This window comes from Cicer arietinum, chromosome 3 (assembly GCF_000331145.2).
Source record: "Cicer arietinum cultivar CDC Frontier isolate Library 1 chromosome 3, Cicar.CDCFrontier_v2.0, whole genome shotgun sequence".
NCBI classification, from domain to species: domain Eukaryota; kingdom Viridiplantae; phylum Streptophyta; class Magnoliopsida; order Fabales; family Fabaceae; genus Cicer; species Cicer arietinum.
In genome coordinates, this window is record NC_021162.2 from 17,011,712 (window position 1) to 17,028,580 (window position 16,869).

The following is a 16,869-nucleotide window of genomic DNA, read 5'->3' on the forward strand; positions in this document are numbered from 1 at the left end:
TATTTGGTCTTTTATTTTAATTTTAAGTGATAATTTGATCTTTTATTTTTTAAAATGTAAAAAAGAAAGATAAAAGAGTAAAATATTAACTGAAATTAAGTTAAGAGACACCGAGTGTTATTTAGCATAATAATAATAATAAGGTTATTCATTATATTTCTTTTGTATATATTCTAATTACAATGTTGTAATATGATGAGAAATCCAAATGTTGCGCTAAAACAATGAACAAAATAACTTCGCACTCAGACAATATAATCATAAACAAAATGAGAAAAAAAAAACTTAAATATTTGTAGAAACCACTTATTCAATTAAAAGGAAAGAAAAACGAGTTAGATGAGTCATTTTAGGTCCAAAAAGGCCTAAGAGAGAAGAAAAGACTAACAAGAAAGAAGCAGTTGCACTTTAGAAATACACATACTAGTATGTGTATTAGTTATAAATAATCACTATTTAACTTTAATGATTTGCTCTAGTGGTAAAAATATATGTATTAGACTCGTATGTTGTAGACATGATCTTCGCTAGTGTCCTTGACGATTAGTACAACTCAAATGGTAGTAGGTATAAAAAATATTTGATTTGATATATTGAGATGTTGATTCAGATCCATAAAATTCTTACTTCTCCATACTTCATGAAAGTGAGTTTCACTGCTAGACTCTTTAGAAAAATAAAATCTATTTATAAAAAAAATAAAAAATAAAAACCTCCAATTTTATTTATTAAAATTTAAGATTAAATATGTTTTTTATCTCTATAGTTTTATTGGTTTTTTAGTCTATAAATTTAACCCTAAAATTTATGTATCAACTATCGACTAAGAAATTTTGGGCTTGAGTTTAAATCACATTAGATTTTTTTTCCAAAAGAAATCACATTAGATGTGAATGAAAGTAATAATTATTCGTGTCATCTCAATTGATAAATCATATATATTATTCATGTTGTACCAATCAATCTGCATATTGATTTTCTTCTCTGAACAAAAGAAAATTTTCCATTCATGTCAACGAACTCCTTAATGCAGTTGATTAGAGAAACAAGAAGATGATGAAGTTGGAAAATCTCATAACTAGGGCTAAGGTTGACATGTAATCAACTCTAACAATATTTAGATAGTTTTTTTCTCGGGCTAAACCAAGGCCATGATACATAAGAGCTCAATGACACTAGCACATAATCCACCAAAACTAGCTCGACAAATAGAGTTGATTCCAAAACTAAGGCCATTGAAAAACCCAATAAATCATTATCAATTTCCATTTTTGAGAATTCCACCAAAACAAGCTCGACAAATATCATTGAGGGTACAACCATCAACATTAACCTTAATTGTATGCTAATTAGGAGGAAATCAAACAACATGTCTATGTGGTTTCTACATATGAAAAAAATTCAAGTACTGAAGTTTTATAACAAATATTGTTTTCAATTTTAATGTACAATTAGTTTCATTGATGTATATGCAGTTTGGGTAGAGCATTTGTTAATGGATCAGCTAATTGAGGCTTGGAAGGCACATGGATCAAGTTGAGAAAACCATAACAAACATGCTCTCTAATAAAGTGATAGTCTATGTCTATATGTTTTGATCTCTCATGAGTGGTTGGATTTGAGGCAAGATGTATAGCTGAGATGTTATCACTAAAAACTATTACATTTGGACTTGTATTTCAAAATCTCTAAGCAATTGTTTTAACCAAAGTATTTTAGATGTCAAGGTTGCAACCTATATTCTTACTCTGCAGAAGATCTAGCCACTATTGGCTTCTTTTTAGATTTCGAAGATATTATGGACTCACCAAGAAAGACACAAAATCATGTTGTTGACCTTGTAGTAGTAGTGCAACTCCCCCAATCTACATCTACATATGTAGAAAATTTGAGTGATCGAACTGTAGAAAACATAAGTCCTAATGTTGGAGATGTCTTAAGATACCATAAGATTTGGTCCACAATCAAAAGATGCTTCTTGTTGGGCTTATTCATATACTAATTTAACTTGTTCACCGAGAAAGAAATATACAACCTTGAATCAGTAAGGTACATCACTCTTCCTATCAATTGTCCATACATGGATGGATCTAATAATTCTGAAGTGTCTTTTATCAAAGGAATATTTGGATCCCTAGGAGTGGTTGATGGCTTTACTCCCAAGAAACATGTATCCACAAGAAGCTGCATAATATACTTTCTTTGACATATGTGTATACCCTATGACGATTTTGCAATTTTTTATCCCAAAAAGTACTTTAGATCTCCTAGCACTTTGAGCTTGAAATGAATTTCTAAAGTATGCTGAGTATGTTGGAGCATGGATTGACTAGGACTTGCAAGTATAATGTCATCTACATAGATTAAGAGTATAACAAGAGTGGCACCCGAACCTTTAGTGAACAAGGAGGAGACTACAATGCTTTTGGTGAATCCATGTTGCAAAATTATAGAGGAAGCCTGTTGCAACCCATACAACGACTTATGAAGTCTACATGTCATATTCTTGGTCTCGTCAACAAAATAACTCAAGATTGATCCTGGTTGTGAAAACATAAAACGAAGAACGTTCTTAGTTTTAATCAGAAAACGGAGAACGATCTTGGTTAGTTAAAATTAGTAATTCTGTTAAGTTTTTTAACCTGTTAATCAATCAAACTAAAAGTAAATATATAAGGGAAGAGATACCACACAACGATATATCATGGTTCACCCAACTTGGGTTACGTCCAGTCCTCACAACTGTGAGATTTTCTACTAAGTGTTTAAAACAAATAGCCTTCTTGATTTTACAGCACTCAGCACAGATCGACCTTGATCTATTTCAAGCCCTATTCCTTTCAACCCAAAAAGAGAATACAATACCTATCTATCTTGATAGGATTCGTTACAATCTAATCAAACTATAATTAAACTCTTATAGTTTGAGCTTTTACAATAATGATGAGATTGTTTTGATAGAATCTGAGATGTCTCAACTCTTGTTTGAGATTCGATTCTTCACAAAGAATTCAGTAGTAACAACACAATATGGTGTAAAGATTCAGAACTGCTTCTTCTTTGTGAAAATGATTTCAAGTATGTGAATGTGAATGATTTGTGGTAATTAACAACACTTGATTTTCTGCCTTAATCCTGGATATTGGCCTTCCTTTTACAGGCGTCTAGAAGCATTTAATGATGGTCAAAAGAGCTGTTGGTAGTGCTCTGTCAGTTTTGACCAAAACCAATATATGAGATTAAAATAATTCAGCCTTTGAATGATTTGAATCTGTTTTAACTGAGTCTGTTATAGCCTTGCTTAAACCTTTTGTCTTCTAGTTTAAATGTCTTTGAAGCTTCTCACTTAATCATTGATGATACAACTTCGATCTGGAGCTTTGAAACTGGCCAAAATAGTTTGGAGAATGATTAAAACCCTTTGTAGAAGTAGAAGGATCACTGCTGGAATTCTGCAGAAAACGGAGATTGATTATCAATCTGGTTTTGGAAGTTTAATCTTTCTGGAGATTTGATGATCAATCTGAAGTTCCTGTTTTTATCATTCTGGATCTTTTTGTAATGTCTTTGAACATATCAAGATTGATTGAACTTTCTTGACAGTTTGGCAGAAGAGTTTCACTACAAGAAAAACTCTTGTTACCTACATCAAATTTTATCTTTATCCACGGCAAGTCCGTAGGTAACGTCAAATTACTCACAGATTACCCACAGACACGGGTTCGTAGCTATTTCCTTTCCATGTACTGATGATCTTAGTATAAAATTTAGAGGCAAAAGCTTCGTTGAAATAATGGAGATTGATTGGTCAAGATGTTGTGACGATCAGTCTTGAACCTGGAGATCATTCTCCATTTTGTCCAGAATGTTCTTGTTGCTTTGTTTGTTCAGTTTTTCTTTGTTATGCTTGATTCCTATCTTTGAATTAATTCACTCAAAAGCACAAGTTAAATTAACATAACATTTTAGAATCATAATTAACATATTTAATTAACCTTTGTTTATTTTCATCAAAACTTTAATTTAAGAGTTTGTTTCAACAATCTCCCCCTTTTTGATGATGACAAACATGTTAATTTAGATTTTAATTTTGATTCTTATATCGAGTCTGAAGAGCTTAAGAGCTCCCTCTTAATTAATGCAATAAAAGATTTTGACAGAATTTTAAACAAGCATATAATTTTGACAAAGTTGTTTTCATTAATTCAAAAGAGATACATAATATCAGCATATGTAGAGAATCCATGTAGAGAATCCTAGATACAAAAAGATTCTAAAAACATATTAAAAACTAACTTAATTCTCCCCCTTTGTCATACAAAAAGGTAAGGGGGGAAAGCAACTAAGAAGCGAGAGACGGAGAGGATCCTTCAGAGGGGGAGGATTTTCCAGGGTTAGGAACTTGTGGAGGAGGAACAGGAAGAAGTGGAGGTGGTGCGATTCTCAGTTTGGGAGCAAGTTGTTCTGTGAACCAAGTTCTCAACAGATTAGTCTCCTGATCTTGCTGAAGCTGTCGTGCCATTATGGTCTGAAGAGCAGCCATAATATCTGAGTTTGAAGGTTCAGTCATGCAAGGAGGAGTATGAATATGAATGGTTGGTTGAGAAGTAGCAGCAACGACAGTGTTGGATGGAATGGTGGAACCAGAGATAGAGGGAACAGTGGCAAAGGAAGTAGCCAAGGACAGGAGAGGTCCAGATGGTGATTGTTTACCAGATGGGCCAGCAGATTCTAGAAAGTTAAAAAATTGGCTAATACCAAAAATGGAGGAACTTGTTTTTTGTGGGGACACAAAAAGTGGTGACATGACACTTATATGTGGATTGGGCAACAATGTTCCAAAATCATGAGGTGGAGAGTGAAGGATTTGAGAGTATGAGAGGAAATTAGTGGAGGATAAGGTGGATGGTTGAGGAAAGACAGAGAATGTTAATGAAGGTGGAATTTTGTCTGGAGAACGTTCTCGGTTTTGTGGAGAATGTAATGAAGAATGTTCTCGGTTTTGTGGAGAATGTAATGGAGAACGTTCTCGGTTGGATGAAGAATGTCTTGGAGCAGTTTTTGGAACTGCATCTCCTGATTGATCAGATTTTGGAGGTGAGAAAGGAATAGAGATGGGGACAGTTCTTCGTCTTGTAGAACGTTTTATTTTCAAGGATGTTGGGAAGAAGGATGTAGTGGTGGTTGGTTGTGTAGATGGTGTTTTGCGCATATGGGAAAGGTTTTTTGTGGAAAATTTGGAGATTTTAATGAGTGATTTTTCATTGGTGAGGGGAATTCCAAAATGCCTAAAGATCTTAGTTAATATCATTCCATAAGGAACGATATTTCTTGTAGTCTTTCATGGCAACACAGATCATGTGTTGAATGATCACATGAGGAAGATTAAGACGCTTAAAATTGAGGAGGTGATAGATGAGTAAGGTGTCATTGGCAGAAACATACTAATGACTTTTACAATAAGGAATGAGAGTATGTTGGCTCATGTTGTTGAAGAACTTTGGAAGGGGTTTGAGATATGTGGAGAGGTAACGGGTGGGTCCTTTTTAAAATAAGTCAAAGAGGACCTCAACCTCTTTTAGATTCAGAGCTGAGTACCATTGATTTCCAAAAACAGAAGGTCATTATGTAGGCATGTGAAGGATGGAAGCCAAGATGTCTGGAGTTAACTTGATCTCAATTCCTTTAATGGTGGAGATGATGAGGGATTTATCAGAGAAAGTTTTGGCGATGCAGTAGAAAGCTCTTACAACATCTGGATAATAAGACTGAGATGTTTGTAAGAATGATGTCTATCCCAGAGCATCAGTATGGTGCTGAACATCATTGCCATCAATTATCAGTTTATCAAAGATAAAAACTATTCATATTCCAATAGGGCGTTGAGCCCATTTGTCTTTGAAATTCTTTGAGTTTTTTTGGTGAAATGAGAGGGAGTGTGTTTGGTTTGGATTTTTTAGTAGGTGGAGATGATTCAAAAGAGTTAGATGTGGGTGAAGACGTAGTGGGAGAACGTTTGGATTTTGTTGAGGGGGAAGGTGTTTGATTCAGAGAGGAATGTTCTTGAGGATGTGAAGGTTGAGCAGGAGAACGTTATGGGTGTGGAGAACGTTCTTTTTGTGGAGAGCATGAAGGGATACGTACAGGAGAACGTTCTTGATTTTGAGAACGTTCTGGATTTGGGACAGGGGAACATTGTGGAGATGGAGACTGTTCTGGAGAAGCTATTTCAGTGGCTTTTAGGTTTTGTTTGGGTGCAATCATTTTCTTTCTTTGGGGATTTTTGAGTTTGTTTTTGGCTATGAATTGGGCGATGGTCATGGTGGTTTTAGTTTTCATGGTCTTTTTGGATTGAGTTGAAGGTTGAGATGATTTTAGAAGAGAATAAAATATTTCTTCGATCAATCTCCTTTTTTTGATTTGGAGGAGTTGATTGAGAAGGTTAAGAAGAGAATGAAGATTTTGGAGGAGTGATGGGTTTGGGTTGTGTTTTTTCTTTAACGGTTGTGGAAAGAGTGATCAGTCTCAAAATCAGAGATGATGAAGTAAAAGGGTTTTTTTTGTTTGTTTTGGCTTTGGAAGTTCCAATGCAAGATTGAACTCTCATTTAGCATATTTCTGGTATCGTAGGTTTTCTTAGATGTGGAGGAACTTGAGCGATATTAGGAGGAAGACGTGTGTATAGTGGTGGAAGAACAATGGATAGGGGATTGGGATTGATAGGAAGATTATTAGGGTTAGTTTCAGGGGATGATGAGAGATAGTCAGAAAATGAGGTATCATAGGAGATGTGTGGTGGAGTTGGTCATGGTGGTGGAGAAGGTGAGCGTTGAAATGAATCAGATGATGGGGATGATGAAGATGGTGAACAAGGATATGTGTTATTTCTTGCGGATTATTTTATGCGTGCCATGGCTTGGGAGTTGAGAAGTCTGAGTGAGAGAGATTGGAGGAAGAAGATGAGAAGTTTGAGGGTTTTGTTTGTTGTTTTTTAGGAAAAGAAAATGGAAAGGTTGAAAAGATTTGTCAGAAACGTGAGAGAAAGACAATGATTAACTTGGGAAGGAGGAGAGAATTTTGGGGGCAGGAGTGATGTGTCAGTTTTCTTTTACATGTAAAGAGACACATGCATTAAATGCCAAGATTTCCCTTTTTGGTTTGAGAGGAAAAATGATGACTCAGAGGAGAATGTTGGTTGTCAAAACGGAGACTGTTACATCCAAAGCATGTGACTTGGCTTGGCTTATAGCTGTTACCATTGGTCTCCATATGATTGGAAGACATCTCATGATTTTTCTTACTCTTTCTTGAACTGTGTAAGCTTTGCAAAGAGAACGCATTTCATTTACTATTGTAGTGAACCTTGAGTACATTTCATCAATAGTTTATCCTTCTTGCATTTCGAACAGTTTGAATTTCCTTATGTCAATATCTATCCTTGTTTCTTTGACATGGCTTGTTCCTTCATGATGAGTTTGTAGCGTATCCCAAACTTCTTTTGCAGTTGTGCATTCATCTACTTTTTCACTTTCTTCCCTGCTTAAGGCACATGATAAAAATAACTGAGCTTTAGAATTTAGAAGTACCTTAGTTTTATCATCAGTTGTCCAGTCTACTTCTTTCTTTATAGCAGAGTTTGAGTCATCTTGATCAACCTTTGATATGAAATCTCCATCTGTAATGATGCGCCACATCCCTGTATCTTGAGATTTCAGAAACATCTACATCTTATTTTTCTCGAAATAGTAATCAGTTCCATCAAAGAATGGTGGCCTGTTTGAAGATCCTCCTTCAACAATGTATTTGGCTTTCGAAATTTTTTCTTCTAGATCTTTTCTCTAGCACTTGTTAGGTGTTTTTTTAATCTTTCTAGAGACAGAGCTCTGATGCCAATTGAAGTAACAGTGTCGATTTACAAAAAAGCGGGGGTTTGAATTGTAAATGTACCTTTTAAAATTTCTGGTTGTGAAAACAGAAAAAGGAGAACGTTCTTGGTTTTAACCAGAAAACAGAGAACGATATTGGTTAGTTTAAATTAGTAATTCTATTAAGTTTTTTAACCTGTTAATCAATCAAACTGAAAGTAAATATATAAGGGAAGAGATACCACACAACGATATATCCTGGTTCACCCAACTTGGGTTACGTCCAGTCCTCACAACTGTGAGATTTTCTACTAAGTGTCTAAAACAAAGAGCCTTCTTGATTTTACAACACTCAACACATATCGACCTTGATATGTTTCAAGCCCTATTCCTTTCCACCAAGAAAGCGAATACAATACCTATTTATCTTTATAGGATTCATTACAATCTAATCAAACTATAATTAAACTCTTATAGTTTGAGCTTTTACAATAATGATGAGATTGTCTTGATAGAATCTGAGATGTCTCAACTCTTGTTTGAGATTCGATTCTTTACAAAGGATTCAGTAGTAACAACATAGTATGGTGTAAAGATTCAGAATTGCTTCTTCGTTGTGAAAATGAGAATTTCAAGTTTGTGAATGTGAATGATTTGTGGTAATTAACAGCACTTGGTTTTCTGCCTTAATCCTAGATATTGACCTTCCTTTTATAGGTATTTAGAAGCATTTAATGATGGTCAAAAGAGCTGTTGGTTGTGCTCTGTCAGTTTTGACCAAAACCAATATATGAGATTAAAATAATTCAGCCTTTGAATGATTTGAATCTATTTTAACTGAGTCTGTTACAGCCTTGCTTAAACCTTTTGTCTTCTAGTTTAAATGTCTTTGAAGCTTCTCACTTAATCATTAATGATACAACTTCGATCTGGAGCTTTGAAACTGGCCAAAATAGTTTGGAGAAGGATTAAAAACCTTTGCAAAAGTAGGAGGATCACTGTTGGAATTCTTCAGAAAACGGAGATTGATTATCAATCTGGTTTTGGCAGTTTGATCTTTCTAGAGATTTAATGATCAATCTGAAGTTCCTGTTTTTATCATTCTGGATGTTTTTGTAATGTCTTTGAACATATCAAGATTGATTGAACTTTCTTGACAGTTTGGCTGAAGAGTTTCACTACAAGAAAAACTCTTGTTACCTACATTAAATTTTATCTTTATCCACGGCAAGTCCGTAGATAACGTCAAATTACTCACAGATTACCCACAGACACGGGTTCGTAGCTATTTCGCTTATAGGAATATCTTTACCCATGAACAAGCAGTGGGATACAGTTGCTTAAGGAATGTCCGTAGATAGTATGACTCACCGATTCTCCGTGGGTAACGTTACTCATAGAGTTTTCGTGGGTAAAAACACATACTTACCCACGAAAAATTCACAAGTAACATTACTCTAGTAACACGATATTTGGAGAGATTTCCTTTAAAATTGGAATCATAGCTTAATAATTTTCACGTGGACATAAATTAATAATATCAAAATATACAAATCTAATATGAAACCATTTGCCAAAAAGGAACATCTGGAAAAAAAATGAAATTGTAACCTCAACCATTAAGAAGAAAAAAATAAATAAGCCAACACTCACTTTAAAAGTGAAAATTTCTTGGACTCAGAAAGGGTTGCGTCTGGGCCTTTCCTCAGCAACATGCACTCTAAATGCCCTCCCGTTCAAGCTGTGTCATATGAAAGAAAAAAAAAAATTAATCACACATGTAATCCTTGTAATGATTCCAAACTTATCATAAGCCTCTTCACAACATTGTCTCAATAACATTAATTAGCCTCAAGAAACCTTGTTGCTTCCGTTAAGCACATTTATTTACCGATACATGTTATGTTACAAATGATTAAGTAAGAAATAACTTATGCCTCACCTGACCGTCAAGAGCACCGATGGCTTCATTCATATCATTCTCACTTGACATTGTAACAAAGTCAAAACCATAGTGATCGACCGATCTCTTTGTCATAGACTACCCAAACACTCTCAACCTTACCCAAACACTGCTGGTTTGAGATTCAAAGAAGATTTGCCCCCTCTAGTAGTTGCCTTTCCGTTCAGGTATTCTGCGTCACTACCAGCGCTCTCTCCATCGAAATTTGAAAAAGTATTGTATGGAGGTTGCAATTTAAGACATAAGTAGATATGGTTACAAAAATAAGTATACATGGTAGCAAACAGGTATTCAAATCATCAAATGTCACGAAACAAAAACCACCATAAAATTTTTCACCGACTCTTGGCCACCATTAAAATCTTGCAGCATTGTACTATGATGAGGACAAAACATTGTTAGAACAAATACGACAATATATAGAGACCAACCTCAGAACATCAATTTGGATGCAGCTACAAGCTGCGTAATACTACAATATAAATGTAAATGGCATGCTTTTTAAAAGGATAAATGAGGTTAAAAAAAAAACTTTTGAAGGTTCAAACACACTGAAAAGTAAACATTGACAAGGTTCGCAAGGATATTTACACAAGCTGATTAACTAATGTAGTATACAACTCTAAATGGAAGTAAACGTTACAACTATATGATTGATATGTTTAGCTTCCTCTTCATAGTGTGCATCGATTCATAATTATCATGTTTTGTAACACATATTGCAGGTAGCATCCTCTCTTTTTTTTCTCCATTTTCTGAGAGATGTTTCCCGCTTCAACATATTTGATAACATCACAATTCACAACCCTTCTCAGTGCTGAATCAGTCACACATTAGAAAAGATAAAAGGAAAACTTACAAAGCTATTGTACTTGTTCACAACCTTCTCAACTTCTTCCATTGTACTCATGGTTACAAATTCGAATCCACAACTCCGGTCAATATCCCTATTATAAATTACCTGAAATCACAACACAAGAGCCATATTTAAACATTTTCTACCATAAGTATAAAATACTATGTAGCACTAACATAATTACATAATATTTGAAATTGAAAACCAAAAGATAAGAATTTACCTCAGCAACTTCTACAGTCCCAACCTGTTCAAAAAGCAAGGACAATTTCTCACTATCAACATCAAAAGGCAAATTCCCAACAAAAATCTTCAAATAGTTCCTCAAAACTCCCAACTTTGTTGCTTTCACTTCACTAACATCTGTATTTCCCCAAGTAATCAGCAGAGTTGCAAACCAAACACAATTTCATTACAATTCATTAATTACCACTAATAGATTAAACTAACAGAGTTAGAGATTTTCAAGCTCTTACCTGTGAAATGAGATGTTAGGGATTTTAACGGGCTGTGCAAAAATAAAATGAAAGAACGAGTTAGGGTTTGCAAATCAATTAATAAACATTCATTTACACAATAAATAATCATGAAAATAGAACAAATTAGAGAGAGCAAACGAGACAACGACAACGAACGAGAGTGAAACAGAGAGCAAACGAGAGAGGACAAACAAGAGAGAGAGAGAGAGAGAGAGAGAGAGAGAGATAGCGAACTACAGAACGAGAGAACCTGTGAGTGAGACATTGAAGTGGCGGCCAAAGAGCTCTGAGCAGCGGTGGTTTGTTCAGATTTCGATAAGACTCGATATGAATCGTAGTTCAGATTCAAGTCAGTTCAGTGAGGGCGACCGCGAAAGCCACCGAATGGGTCACTCTTTTCCTTTAGTGAGGGTGACTGCTAAAGCCACCGAATGGGTCAGTCTTTTCCTTCAGTGAAGGCAACCGCGAAACTCACTGAACGGGACCAGGCAAAACTCACTGAACCAAACGACTTCTTTGAGCACTGGAAGAGACCCGAGACCAGATGAAGTTTGAGAACGATAAAAAAAAGGAAGATAACTTACCCTTGAGAGAGAGCGATCGACAAGGCGGCATCCAGAGTGGTCGGAGTCGACGGAGGGAGTTGCAATCTGGAGAAGGTTGAAAGAAGAAAAAAAAAGGGTTTAGGGTTGTCTAGGTTGTAATTTTAAATGAATGAGTTCTTTTTGGTGTTGAGAATGAACAGATTTTGGGTTTTCACATAAACCTTTTTTTTGTAAAACTCAACACAAAAATTTTCTAAAAAAAAAAAGAAATTATCTACGCAACCCTTTTACAGTGCTTTTTGTAAAAGCATTGTAAATTGAAGCGCTCTCCCATAGCTTTTACAACACTTTAAACACAAGGGCTGTAAAATGTAGTGTATAGTAAAAATAATACGAATAAATCTCGCAAAATTTAAGTGGGTTGCACTTTTTTTTTCTTTATCCACAGACTTTTTTAATGTTACCTACGGAATTAATTAAAAAGAAATTATTTTTCAAGCAATACACAAGGTTTTTCCGTAGAAAAAAACTAATTTACTCACGAACTAACATCCTGGGTAATTTTTCCATAGGTATAAAAATGTTTTCTTGTAGTGTTTCCAAACTGTTTTAACTGACCTGTTTCGAGTCCTTTTATTTTAATGATTCAAGAACCTTCTTTTGCTAGGATGAAAACTATTTGTTCCTTGCCATGTACTGATGATCTTAGTATAAAATTCAGAGGCAAAAGCTTCGTTGAAATAGTGGAGATTGATTGGTCAAAATGTTGTGACGATCAGTCTTGAACCTATAGATCATTCTCCATTTTGTCCAGAATGTTCTTGTTGCTTTGTTTGTTTAGTTTTTCTTTGCTATGATTGATTCCTATCTTTGAATTAATTCATTCAAAAACACAAATTAAATTAGCATAACATTTTAGAATCATAATTAACATCTTTAATTAACCTTTGTTTATTTTCATCAAAACTTTAATTTGAGAGTTTGTTTCAACACCGATTCCTGTGAATTTTGTCTTATAGACCCATATGCACCCTATAGCTTTTTTCCCTGCTGGCAAAGGAACAACTTTCAGGGAGCCAATTCTTCTGCCATAGCCTTTCTCCACTCCTCATGTTTGACAACTTGATGATATAATTGAGGTTCATAAATAATGGCAACTTGCGTCACATAATTTTTTTAGGCATGCAATAGTCTTGAATAGTTATAGTGATGATGTATGGGATAAACAACATTACATTTGTAGTCATCTAAGTATGCTGGAACAACATGTCTTGTGGTGAATCTTCTGAGATTGGTATGATTCTCACAATCTAGAAAGTCAACAATATTATATGTGGAATCATCATCATCTACACAATTGTCATAATTAAATGGTGAAATATCTAGATCATCATGATTAGCATAGCCATCAACATACACGTGATCATGAATTGGGCAAGGAATCACTTTTGGAGGTAGGAAATTTGGATCACCATCAGTTGCATGCATGTTATGGAAGGGGGAAATGGTCTCATGAAAAACCACATCTCTTGAAATGATGAATTTTCTGGTGTAAATATCATACTACTTGTAACCTTTAACACCAGAAGGGTAACTTATAAAGACACAAATGTTAGCCCTATGAGAAAATGTATTTGTGAGTTGTGGTATAGTAACAACATATGCCAAACAACCAAAAATTTTAAGGTGACCATATGAAGGCATTTTGTAATAAAATAACTCATAAGGGGACAAGTTTTTTAGATTTTATGAAGGAACTCTGTTTATTATATGAGCTGCAGTTGACACAAAAAATTTAATGGGAATCAAGGATTGAAAAGGAAGTGTTTTGGCTACATTCAACAAGTGGTGATGCTTTCTCTTAAAAACTGAGTTTTGTTGAGGAGGTTAAAATTGGTGCAGCGTATCTAGTTCATGCAGAAAACTAGTTAAATCCAATTCCTTTGCATTATTAGTACACATACATTTTATATGTTTACCAAACTGAGTTTTCACCAAAGTAGTATTGTGGTCATCCAAATACAATCATGTGAATCTATTGTGGTCATCCACTATAGTAAAAAATAAGACTTATTATCATAAGTAGTAAGATCAAAAAGGCCCCATATGTCATAATGAATCATATCAAAGTAATCATCATAAATTTTTTTCAAAGACTTAAAAGAAAGCCTGTGGAATTTTGTCAAGGGACAAACGCCCCAAAAGTGAGAAGAATAGTAAAAGAAACATCAAAATGTATTTTATTTCCAGCAATTCTAAGTACATTATCAGATAAATATCCTAAACGAGAATGTCATAATTGGCTACAATTATGTCTAGTAAAACAATAATTCTGAATAACATTAGTTGAAAATTTATTACAAACATAAGAAGAAAATCGTAAGGTAGCATTGACAGGCTTTTATCACAGGAAAATACAATGGAAAAGGTGTCAACTGTAACGTCATTAACATATAGCTATAATACTTGAAACATGTTACCCTTGCCAACCATCTTATGATGTAGATGCTCCCGAATAACAAACTGAGAATAATAGAAAGTTAGAAAAATTTGGAATATCTAGCCAAAGAACAAACAAATAGAATTTTGATAGTAAATTATGGAATATAAAGGACATGTAGGAGTTGAAATTGAGAGTTCGGGTTAACACAACCAATAACATGAACCCTAACTTGTGCTTTGTTGGGAAGATTAGCAAAAGTGTAAGATGAAGAAACATAAGAGGAAAATTGATTCAAGTTGGTTGCAATATGGGATGTGGCACTTGATCCATAATTCAAGCACCAACAAAAGGAGAATGAGAAACAAAAAAATTAAAAGAAATGTGTTCAAAACAAGATAAACTTATATCAATGCCTTCCTCAGGCTTATCGGAGACGAGAGCAACAACATGATCCATATGAGCTTGGAAAAAGGTTCCAGATTTAAGGTTATTGTAACCTAGAGGATATCCATGAATCTTGAAACACTTCTTCTTTGTGTGTCCCAACAAACACAAATGCAAGCATTTGAGACGATCATGTTTACCCTTAGGGTTTGATTTTTTTCCCTAAATAACAAAGGCCAAAGGTGAATATGTCGATTGAGAGGTAAAGCCAACCTGATGCTACGTTTCATCTTGCATAATTTGGGTCAAGACACGATTAATGGGAGGTAGTAGATCAATAAGAAGGATTTGACCCTATATCAGGCTAAAAGAATCATTTAGTCCCATGAGAAAAATCAAAATATATTCTTGTTGGAGAAAATCGATTAAGAGATGAACACCGCCACAATTGTATGAATGAATTGGATGAAATTCACCAAGTTCTTCCCACAATGCTTTGAATTTGGTGAAATAATTGCAAAAAAAAAAAAAAAAAAAAAAAAAAAAATAGAATCTTGATGACAATTGAGGAGTTCTTTCTTGAGATGGAAGACCTTCAGACAATTGTTTTGGTCGAATCGCATGTGGAAATCATTCCAAATCTCATTTGCAGAATTCAAATAGATCGCTAAAGCCTTAACTTCATTGGAAACAAAAGTAAGGATCCAAGATGCAACAATGTTGTTGTTGCACCTCCAAGGAAGAAAATAAGGATCGTCTTTTGGTGATTAAGAGATCAAGTCATCTGCAAAACAAAGCTTATTGTGTCCGATAAAAGCCATTGTCATGGCTCGATGCCAAGACCCACAATTTTTCACCGATGAAAGGATGAGTAGCGAGAACAAGCCCGAGGTTGTTAGAATTCGCGATGAAAAAGGATTGTCATTGTTTTCCATATTGTTGTCTTCCATGATTGAGAAGGAAAATGTTTAAGAAAGAAAAACTTCTAATACCATATTAAAGATTGCACAATTGAAAGATGGACATTGAAAATGAAATGAAATTCATGTATTTTGAATTGTATAAAACAATTTTATTGAATATGAATTACTCATTGTACAACTCTTGAAATGAGTATTCCCATCTATTGGCTTATATACAAATTACAAAAGAAAATAACGAAATACAATTCTAACTAACTGATGTAACATAATAAGTAATAGAAACTAGACTAAATAAACAACTTTTAACTAAAACGTGAAATGCTTAAGAGAGAATAATGGTTCTAATAAATTCAAACAAGAGATACTATGTGTAGAAAATGAGTATTAAATGTTAATCAGTCTTTTTGTGCAAATGGTTGTGAAGTACAGGAAAATGTTAAACATCTATTTTATAAATGTGCTACTTACAATGCCATTTGGATAAAGATATAAAACTAGCTAAATTAATCTACTACACTACACAATGAGGCTTTGACTAATTTGCATCAATTTGTGGAATTGGGGTAAGGTGGAAGTGTTCAAATGGAGAAGTTCAATGTTATCTGGTTTGCTTGCGTATGAGTGATTTGGAAAGTTTGCAATAATAAAATATTTAAGAATAAAACGCAATAGATGTGGTTGACATATGGGCTGTTGATGTCAAGATTTCTTGGAAATGGCTAAAAACCAAGGTGAGAGAAATTCAATTACTCAATAAATTAAAGTGCTTTTAAACCCTCTAGAATGTTTAGGACTATATCTTGTTTGATGTTTCTGAGATATTTGTGTGTGTTGCAGCTTAAACAAACCATTATTGCACAAGTGTTTTATTATAGATTCTGAGGGGTGTGAAGATGACAAAGAAGATTTAATTGCTTTCTGTTTCTGTGGTTTGTGATTTCTTTTTCAGGATGTGTATTAGTTACTCGATATATTCTATTTTGAATTATTACGAGCAAAGGACTTTTCACTTGTTATATAGGTAATAAGAAATTGGGTATATGAAATTGATGTAACTCCAAAGCATGACTTAATATGTTTAATTGCCTTAAATTTACTTCTTATAACATTTATGACATTTGTTGTGCCATGGTTAATGAAATATCTTCTTTTGGTATGTTCAAAAAAATTAACAATAAATATTCAACCCATTTGAAGTATTAGAAGAACTTTGACTGATGCTACCATAAAATTCTTCCAGAATTACATTCAAATTGGGTGTATCTCATTTGCTATGTCTATTCTTCAAATATATTTCCTTTAAAACAATTTTATAATTTTATCGTACAAAAACGTAAGTCAATTAACATCAACGTTGAAGTGTTTATAGCTCTCTAGCAAGTTATATATCTCAACAAAAAAAAACTTAAGG